The sequence below is a fragment of the Penaeus japonicus genome, unplaced genomic scaffold (genome assembly GCF_977035675.1).
Source record: "Penaeus japonicus unplaced genomic scaffold, GWHDUDI00000001_assembly GWHDUDI00000013, whole genome shotgun sequence".
Lineage (NCBI taxonomy): Eukaryota > Metazoa > Arthropoda > Malacostraca > Decapoda > Penaeidae > Penaeus > Penaeus japonicus.
Window position 1 is genome coordinate 32,567,986 of NW_028234415.1, and position 8,489 is coordinate 32,576,474.

The window sequence follows — 8,489 nt, forward strand, 5'->3', positions numbered from 1 at the left end:
CGTCTTCCTCTCCTTCGTCTTCTTCTCCTTTTCCTTCGTCTTCTTTTCCTTCTCCTTCGTCTTCTTCTGCTTCTCCTTCGTCTTCTTTTCCTTCTCCTTCGTCTTCTGCTTCTCCTTCGTCTTCCTCTCCTTCGTCATCTTCTCCTTTTATTCGTCTTTTTTCCCGTTCCTTTTCCTTCGCCTACTTTCCTAGTTTTATTCATATATGTATCAATTAGATAAGAAATACCCTTTCGCAGTATTAAGATTTGATTACTTATGCAAATTATATACATATATTTTTCACATTTTTTTTTTATATTTCATTCATTTAATGATTTTTTCATTTACTTTCATTTGCATTTTCATCAAGATGCAAAAAGGAAAAAATCTGATCAGTCTCTACTCCTTTCTCATTTATTTGTCTATCTACTGATTTATTTATAAGTTGATTTAAACATTTACCTTTATCGATTGTATTCCCCTCTTCATTATTTTAATTGATATTATCATTATCATCGTAAGTAATAAAATAACTATTAGTGTTAGTATCATCATCTATCTCATCATCATTATCATCGTCAATTTCCTCATTTTCCTCAGCATCATCATCATTACCCTCATGATTTTCATCAGTATCATCACCATTATCATCATCAATATTTCAATCATTTTCATCATTATCATCATCTTTATCATCGCCATCACCATCATATTTTTTCTATTTCTATCAAAATTTCTTTGGCGATGAAGTAAAGAAGAAAAAAGGTGGAAATGAAGTTAAGATTCTTTCTCATTTTCTTTTCAGGTTCGTGAAGGGGAGACTTAAATAGAGTTGTCACCAGCAATAACGTGAGTTTGACATTGCAATATCAGGCTTTTGTATACATGTTTTTTTCTATATTATAAGTTTTAAAGACATGCATTCATTCTCACTGAGACACGCACAAATGTGCATAGATATATACAGATATACAGGTTCGGATATACACATACACCTCAGATACATAAAAGCACAGATAAACACACACACACACACACACACACACACACACACACACACACACACACACACACACACACACACACATACACGCACATGCGCGCGCGGACACACACAGACACACACACACACATACACGGACACACACAGACACACACACACACAGGCACACAAGCACAGACACACACATACAAAAGGGATAAGAACCACAAGATCTAAACTAACAACAAAAATATCTTATTCCAAGCACCAAGAACAAATACAATGAGAGCAAAGACAATGAACAACAAAAGCTCAAACCACAAATAACAAGTGACTAACGCTTCTCCTCAAGGAAATCGAAGAAAGCTTTGGAATGCTCACTATGACGTAACAGGAAAGGGGGCGGAGTCAGCATCCTCCCACTTGGTCTCTCCCCCCCCCCCTATCACTGTATCCCTGCACCCCTTCCTCCCACTCCCCCTCCTCTATCCTACTCCCAACCCCCGTTACCCGGTCTCCTTCCTCTCTCTGACCCCTCCAGCCCCACCCCCACCCCCACCCCTTAGCCTATCCCATCCTCTCCCTCCCTCTAGTTTTCTTCTCTATCCCGAACGCGCTCCCATTCCCCTCCCTCCCTCCCCCCCTCGTATCCTTCTTCCCTCCCACCTTTCCGTCCCCTCTCTCTCTCTCCTCCCCTCTATCCTACTACCTCCCCCTACCCCATCATCTCCTCCCCCCTCCCTACCTCACCATCTCATACCCCCTCCCATACTCATACCCCCTTCCAGCCCCACCATCTTCTACCCCCTCCCTCCCCCTCTCCTCTCCTCTCCCCTCAGCTCTTCCTCCTCCCTCTGACTATAGATTCATGTATTATGCGTTATCTGAGTTGGCTTCTTGCGTGTCGATATGCCGGGCTTCTGTTTCTTCTTTTTATCTTTGCTTGTGATGTATGGGGAGGAGGAGGTTGGGGGGAGGGGGAAGGGGAGGAGGAGGAGGAAGAGGAGGAGGAGGAGGAAGAGGTTGGGGGAAGGGGAGGGGGAGGAGGATGAGGATGAGGAGGTGAGGGAGGAGGAGGAAGAGGAGGAGTAAGAGGAAGAGGAGGAGAAGGAGGAGGTAGGTGGGAAGGAGGAGGTGAAGGGGGAGGAGGAAGAGAAAAAGGAGGAGGAGGAGGAGGATGCAGAGGAAGAGGAGTAGGAACAGAAGGAAGAGGAGGAGGAGGAAGAGGAGGAGGAGGGGGAAGGGGATGAATGTGAAGTAAAGGAGGAGGAAGAGGAGGAGGGGAAAGAGGAGAAGGAGGAGTAGGATGCAGAGGAGGAGGAGTAGGAACAGGAGGAAGAGGAGGAGGAGGAAGAGGAGGAGGAAGAAGAGGAGGAGGAGAAGAAGGAAGAGGAGGAGGAGGGGGAAGAGGAGGAGGAGGGGGAAGGGGATGAATGAGGGGGGGAGGGAGGGGGGGAGGAGGAGGAGGAGAAGGAGAAGGAGAATGAGAAGGAAGAGGAAGGGAAAGAAGAGGAGGAGGAGGAAGAGGAGGAGGAGGAAAAAAGGTGAAGGAGGCGGAGCAAGAAGCGTTTAATTAATCGAATTGTTATGTCATTCCTTAAACGCCATCGTCACTCTTCTCCTGACCTCTCCCTCTACCTCCCCTCCTCCCCTCTCCTCTAGCACCTCTTCCTCCCTCCTCCCCTCTGCATTCTTCTTCATCCCCCTCATTCCCTGGGCCCCTCCTCATCTCCTCCCCCCTCTCCCTTCCGCTTTTCATACGTCCTTTCCCCCCCTACCTTCCCCCCCACGCCCCCTCTCTCTAGGGCCAGCCACTCCTCCCTCCTTCCCCCTCTCTCCCCTCACCTCCCTCCTCCCTCCTCTTTGCCACCATACCCTCTCCCGCCCCCTCCTCTCCTCCCCTCCCTCCCCCTCATCTTCACCGAAATCTATATCACTCTCTCGCCTGCTCTTAGTCCCCTGCATTTTTGACTCCAGGCCGCCTCCTCCTCCTCTTCCTCCTCCTCATTCTTCTTTTCCTCCTCTTATTCTTCCTATTCTATTCTTTCATTTCCTCTTCTTCTGTCTGTTCCTCTCTTTCTTTTATTTTTCCTTCTTACTTCTCTGTCCTCTCATTTACTTCTTCTTTTTCTTCTTTCTCCTCCTCGAATTCTTCCTCTTTCCCTCTTCCTTTTTCTTATCTTAATCTTTTTTTTCTTCTTCGCTATCATCGCGTTCCCACGTTTTTTGAGATTTCTTCCTTCCTTTCTTTTCATATTTTACGTTCCATCCACTTTTTATTCCACCTCTCTCCTTCTCTCTCTTCTTTCTCTTCTTCTCCCACTCTCTTTATCCAATCTTTCCTATCCCCTCTTAATCCACCTTACGTCCCGACACCTCTCCTTACCCCTCATCCTCTTCCTCTCTTTCCACTCTCATCTTTCCCCTTTTTTCACTTACCCCTCACCTCTCACCCTTTTTTCACCTCCCCCTCCCTCCTATCATCAATCCTTACCTCCCTTCCCCTCTTCCCCTTTCTTCTCATCCTCCTACCCTCTCTTTTCCTCTTCCCTGCAAGACACAATGCGGTCTTTTGTATTGGTGACCGGCAGCCTTTTGGGAATTCCTCGTACAATCAGGCCCTGTGTTTCTATACGTTTTTCCAGGGGGTGGGTGGGTGGGTGGGTGGGTGGTTGGGGGTAGGTTTCTTGTCATTATCAGGGATGTTTTTTATTTATTTTTTTCAATATTTCATTTTTCTTGGGGGGAAGGGGAGGGAGTATATATTGTAAATAGCTATGCAATTCTCTGTTCTTTAGTAAGGACTTTTTATTTTATTTTCAGTTATACTAATTTTGACTGTTTTATCTTGTCGTTTTTCGTTTCATGATAGTGTCACACACACAATACACACACGCAAACACCCACCCACACCCACACACACACACACACACACACACACACATACACACACACACACACAACACACACACAAACACACACACACAAACACACTCACACATGATATCTAATTGAGAACCACATCTTACACAAATACAACATAATCATATACTTCTATACGTAACACATAAATACCAGAATCCCATTCTTACAAGCATGGCCAAACGCATCTTGATATCCAAGTATAAAAAAGACAGTACAAAGCATAGACATAAACAAATACCCCTCTGCCATATCCCAGTACCATTAACCCATAAGGCACAATGTCCTTTCGGCGTAATTGTATCCACTTTGAAACCGTATCCGCTTTGGTGCGAAATCAATTTATGACTCAAATTATCTCCCTCCACGAGATACAATTTACCCGATTGCGTAATTCGATTATTTGCGGCTACTTCGCCTAATTGCATTTAGTTGTGTTTCGACTCGTAATAAACATAGTTTGGATGTTTGTGTTTGCGTAGATAGCTTTTACTTATTCTTTTTAGAGGAAAGAGGGAGAGGAGGGGGTAAGATGAACATTTATGTAAACAAATAAACAGTCGAAAGATAATCTCAGTCTAGGGATTGGTGATGGGGAGGGAGAAGAATAGGGAAATGGGGAAACACATAGAAGAGGGGAAATAGAGATAAGATTAAATTAACAGATGCATAAACATGATTCACGGGTGATAGGAAAAATAAGTAAATAGAACAGGAAGAAGAAAAAGAAGTAGAGAGAGAGGGAGAGAAAGAGAGAGAGAGAGAGAGAGAGAGAGAGAGAGAGAGAGAGAGAGAGAGAGAGAGAGAGAGAGAGAGAGAGAGGGAGAGAGAGAGAGAGAGAGAGAGAGAGAGAGAGAGAGGAGAGAGAGAGGAGAGAGAGAGAGAGAGAGAGAGAGAGAGAGAGAGGAGAGAGAGAGAGAGAGGAGAGAGAGAGGAGAGGAGAGGAGAGAGAGAGAGAGAGAGAGAGGAGAGGAGAGAGAGAGAGAGAGAGAGAGAGAGAGAGGAGAGAGAGAGAGGAGAGAGAGAGGAGAGAGAGAGGAGAGAGAGAGAGAGAGGAGAGAGAGAGAGAGAGGAGAGAGAGAGAGAGAGAGAGGAGAGAGAGAGAGGAGAGAGAGAGAGAGAGAGAGAGAGAGAGAGAGAGAGAGAGAGAGAGAGAGAGAGAGAGAGAGAGAGGGGAGAAAGAGAAAGAAAAACAGAAGAAAATAGGCCGAGATAAGAGGAACGGAAGAGAACGCAAACACGGAAAGAATGACACCGAAGAAAAGACGAATCAATAATCAATACTCAGCCTCGGAAAGGAAGGGAGGTAACTGGTTACTCTTCCCATTACCAAATAAGACATCCGGCCTCTTGGGAGAGAGAGGGAGGAGAGAGAGAGAGAGAGAGAGAGAGAGAGAGAGAGAGAGAGAGAGAGAGAGAGAGAGAGAGAGAGAGAGAGAGAGAGAGAGAGAGAGAGAGAGAGAGAGAGAGAGAGAGAGAGAGAGAGAGAGAGAGAGAGAGAGAGAGAGAGAGAGAGAGAGTATGAGAGAGAGAAAAAGAGGCAGGCAGAGAGAAAGAGAGATTGAGAGAAAGTGACATCGGAAGAGAGGAATAAGAAAGATACGTAGAACATAGATAAAATGGCACGTGTCCACAGTGCAAGATAAGAGAGAGAGAAGGGAATAGAATAGGGAGAGAAAGAGAGAATAAGGAACAGAAAATGACAGAGAGAGAAAATAAAAGAACGAATGATAACAGATGAATAAACAAAAGATAAATGGAGATGTATGTAGATAAGGGAGACAAAATGGAAGAGCATGGGAAAGGGTAACAAGTAAATATGGCTGTGTAAAATAACAAAGAAATATTAACAACAGAATACATACAAAATAAAGCTAAATAAGAATCAAGAAAAATAGGGAAAGAGGAAACAGATAAGTGCAAAAAAGATAAAAGCCACTTAGGGTAAAAAAGAAGGTACACAATTCTAGAAACGACATACTCGTTGCTCGCACATTTCGGGGAGCGCTTTTCGGGTGACTTATTCAAATGTGGGTTGTGTTACCGTAGAGTTCGATGAATTATTTCCGAATTCTATTTTCCCATTGTAGAGAGAGAGAGAGAGAGAAAGAGAGATACATAAATAGTTATTTATGTATGTATATACATATATATATATATATATATATATATATATATATATATATATATATATACATATATATACATATATTTATATATATATGTATATATATGTGCACACACACACACACACACAGAAGAGAAAGAAAGCACACATACACTGGCATTACCAAGGGCTTAATAGCATTAAGTTTCTGTTGTCATTAAACGAGTAATTAAATCCAGTATGATTAAAGTATTATCTATTCGATTCTACTTGAAAATAAGAGAGCACGTGTGGGTAACAGTTTGCTGACTGGCATGATAACACTAATCGGTGTCGGCGCTCGTAGAGGTTAAAATCCTATTAGAGAGGATCTACATTTCACCCTTATGAACGTAGCATAGGTTGTCCGATCTCTTCTCGTTTGCATTCTTTCTCTTATCCTTTAAATTTCTTTTCTCATTTGTTCTCTTTGGGTGTTTGTCTTGTCTTTATATGTGCGCAGTATGCATGTGTGTATGCATTATATATGTGTGTCTATGAAAGGATGTATCAATTTGAGTGTATCTATTTGTGTGTATTTATTTTCTCTCTCTCTCTCTCTCTCTCTCTCTCTCTCTCTCTCTCTCTCTCTCTCTCTCTCTCTCTCTCTCTCTCTCTCTTTCCCTTCTATATTCCAATGCAGTTGAACACAACAAGGAAATCTGAATAAAAAAACCCTTCCCGCCTGGATATTTCAGTCCCCATTCATACACCGTGTATCGCCCTAACGACCGAGTATATAGATCTATTAATAGACTGATCAATAGGCGCTCTTGTGCAGACACACAAGGATCACTAACGAATCGATTTCCCTCTTGTGGTCGTTCCGTTAAACGGATAGAGTGAACAACAACTTGCGAACACCAATTAACGAACACATTTTTATGAACACCTCTTAACGAACACCTCTTTATGACCACCTCTTGGCAAACATCTCTTTAGGAACATCTCTTAGCAAACACCTTTTTAGGAACATCATTAAGAGGAACTCCTCTCAACCAATAAGAATAAGCAGCCACGAGGGCTTTTATCGTTATGATGAATGTATAGTGAGTGTTTTTCACGAAGAAATGTGTTTTGCTCCTCCTAAAAAAGGCTGTGATTTTCCTTCTCTTTTTGTCTCTTTGTCTGCTTTTCAGTTTCTCACTTTCTGTTTGCCTGTTTGTCTATCTGTCTGTCTGTCTATCAGTCTTTCTGTCTATCTGTCCGTAGTCTGTAGGTCTGTCTATATGTCTGCCAGTCTTTCTGTCTGTTTGTCTGTCTGTCTGTCTCTATATATGTCTGTCAATCAATCAATCTGCTTGGCTTTATGTCCGTTTTTACCACCAACGCGGCAAAACAGAAAAAAAACAACCCAAAATAGCAGAAAACTGAAGACCGGCCTCCACACTCTCGCATTTGTGCCGTAGCGCGAATATGAGTCCCCGGAATAATGAGGACAAATATGCCTGGCAAGCAAGAGGGGAATGTGCGGCGGAGGAGGGGATCAGTATGCCCGGCGGAGGGATGATAAGACAGAGGGGAAGGGATAAGGGACGAGAATGAGGGAATTATCACGTGTTTGGTCGATAGGAGAAAGGGGAGGGGGAGAGGGAGGGAGGGAGGGAGGGAGGGAGGGGAGGGATGGAAATATTGATCTATGGTAGGTGAATGTATGTTTAGATATATGTATACGTATATACTGTACTGCATTATATATATATATATATATATATATATATATATATATATATATATATATATATATATATATATATATATATATATATATATATATACACACACACAATCATACACTTATATATGTATGCGTGTGTGTGTGTGTGTGTGCATTTAAAAGACAAATTTCCCTATCAAAGCATGATCCTGAAATAGAATATGAAAAACGAAGTAGAAAATAGTATGATACAAATCTCCTTTTTAATCAAACATGAAATATATATAAGATGTAAGATATATATAATCAAAATATTATTCACAAAGTATGCATATAAAATAAGAATAAATCCTAAGATAGAAAAAAAAGGAATATGAGTGGGGAATATATACGAAAAAAATGCCTTCTCAAAATATTCATAGATTGAAAATATGCCGAAAGTCACTTGCAATATTGTCGTCCATGGGTCCGGTTTACAGCCACTGCGGCGGCCGTCGGGGAAGCTTTACTTTGTTGTTGTTGTTATTATTATTATTTTTTTGCAATGAGGACATAGAGCACCACCCATACCCCCATGCGAGCGTTACATCCCCAATGAACCTGGACAATAGGTTGAAATGAAGAAGGGGAAAGAGAAAAGGGAAGAAAAAGTTAAAGAAGGACAAAAGGGGGAAACTGAATTACAAAAACAGCAGAGTATAAAAGAAGAGAAAAGAGAGCAAAATGACAAATGAAAAAAAAAAAAGAAAAAAGAAAAGAAAAACAACACCATCAACAATATCCCTCCCCCCCTCCTGACT

General features: G+C 42.3%; 1 protein-coding gene across 1 annotated transcript in view; it reads left to right on the plus strand.

Moving 5' to 3' along the window:
* The first annotated feature begins 812 nt into the window (after positions 1-812).
* Positions 813-8,489, plus strand: part of Syt1 (Synaptotagmin 1) — a 99,965-nt gene continuing 92,288 nt past the window's right edge. Inside the window, exon 1 of the mRNA XM_086543453.1 lies at positions 813-831. The gene's annotated coding sequence lies outside the window, so the exon portion shown is untranslated. The remainder of the gene's footprint in view (positions 832-8,489) is intronic.